Below are 2,218 nucleotides of genomic sequence, written 5' to 3' on the forward strand. Positions count from 1 at the left end.
AAATATTTCTTCACTTAAGCTTCTTTTTTTTCCCTTCTGGTATTAAAATTACCTATACATTATACCTTTTAAAATTGTTTCACAGTATTTGGATGTTCTTTTCTAATTTATTTTTCTATCTTCAAGTTCACTGATTCTTTTCTCAGCTGTGCTTGGTCTGTTCATGAGTTCATCAAAGGCATTCTTCATTTCTGTTAGTGTTTCTGCTTTCTAGGATTTCCTTTTGATGATCTCTTAGGGTTTTATCCCTCTGCTTGCTTTATCCATGTGTTTCTGAACGTTGTCAACTTTTTGCATTATAGCCCTTTTGTATTATTTATAGTTGTTTTAAAGTTCTCTGTCTGGTACAGGTTGAGCATCCCAAATCTGAAAATTCAAAATACCCCAAAATTCAAATCTTTTGAGTGCTGATACGATGTTCAAAGGAAATGCTCATTGGAGCATTTTAGATCTTGAATTTTCAGATTTGGGATGCTTAACTGGTAAACATAGTGCAAATATTCCAAAATCTAAAAATATTTCTGCCCTAAGCATTTTGGTTAAGGATATTCAAAAATCTATGCCATACTCGAGTCAGATTTTTGATGTTTTTCTTGTCTGTTCAGATTGTACTTTTTCCTGCCTTTCAGCATGACTTGTAATGTTTCTTTTTTTTAAAAAAAAAAAAAAAAGGTGTGTCAGGTAATGGAAAGTAAGGTGAGTATGTTTTAGTGTGAGGATTTATATTAGTCCAGCTAGGAGTTGGGCTTTATTTAATATTTGCTATGGCTGTGCGTTCCAGAGGCTTAAAACTTTTATAGTGTCGTTTTTTTGTCTCCCCTATTTTCTTTGGACTTTTCTTAAGAAATTCTTTGATAGAGTCTGCATCTTGCAGTTATTTCAGCTATAACCCACTGTTATTAAACGGAGTCCTGTTGGTATGGTTGTAAAATACTGAAGAGGGGAAGCTTTCTATAATCTTATGATTACATTTCGGTTCTTTTAGTGGGCCTGTATCCCTGGCCTGTGTCCTTCACAACTGTTTCTTAGCTTTTCACATCCCTTAAGTGACACAGGAAGGCTGGGGATAAGGGGGTAGGCTAGGAGCAGGGGGTAGGCTGGGTTGGAGTCAGGAAAATGCTTTTCCCTCAGGTGATTTTGGCAGAGGTTTTGGCAGACTATTTTCATCCGAAAAGTAGGCTTTTGTTATGGAGAACACTCAGAGCATATTTCACGATGATTACTTTTCACCTCAAATTCCCAGAACCACAAAGTGATCTTTCTTGGCTCTTTACCATGAGAACCTGGTGGAATTCCTAGAGGTCAAACCCACTACAGTGTTGAGGCCCTCATAGGACAGCGATTGCCCCAGGAGAGAGAAGCTAGCAGCCATAGTTTAAATACAAACACTCCTTGACTTACAATGAGTTGAGCTCTATTGTAAGTTGAAGATATCATAAGTCAAAGATGTATTTAACACACCTAATCTACCAGATGTCATAGATTAGCTTAGCCTACCTTAAACATGCTCAGAACACTTCCATTACCCTACATTATGGGAAAAATCTAACACAAAACCATAACAGAAGTACTGTTCACACTGAATGCATATCACTTTTGCACCATTGTAAAGTCAAAAAATTGCATGTTGAACCATCATAAGTTGGGGACTATCTGTATTCCTAAGGGTAAATTCAGTGGAAAATAGAGTTTCAATCCCCACCAGGACTCAGACAAAGCCCCTAGGTTGATCTGTTCTAGAAATTACAACTCTGTCTCAGGAACATAATTGGGCAATTGTTCTATTATGTGGTATGGGTTTGGTGCCCTATTCTAAGATATTCGTATTTAATTTGCAGATATCTTTCACAAGCTATCATGCATAATTAAAGATTCAAATCAAATCAAAATGTGAAAGCCATCATTTAAAATTTCATAAATCTGTACAAGTAACATCTATTGTTATTTGGTATTACCTACTCCATGATCTTTGAATACAAATAAAGACTCAATGCAAATAAAGATTCATTTCTTTTATTTCTCAATCCTTACCATTCTTCCCTTACCAGATAAATTCTTAGAAGCAATGATCCATCTTTTCTTCTTGAAACTCTCTCTCCTTCTTGCTGCTGTTGTTTTAATAGGTGTTATATTTTAGAGCAGTTCACAGAGAAATTTAGTGAAAGGTACAGAGTTCCCATATACTCCTTGCCCCCACACATACATAGTCTCTCCTACT

The sequence above is a fragment of the Mandrillus leucophaeus genome, unplaced genomic scaffold, assembly GCF_000951045.1.
Source record: "Mandrillus leucophaeus isolate KB7577 unplaced genomic scaffold, Mleu.le_1.0 Scaffold452, whole genome shotgun sequence".
In the NCBI taxonomy this organism is placed as follows: domain Eukaryota; kingdom Metazoa; phylum Chordata; class Mammalia; order Primates; family Cercopithecidae; genus Mandrillus; species Mandrillus leucophaeus.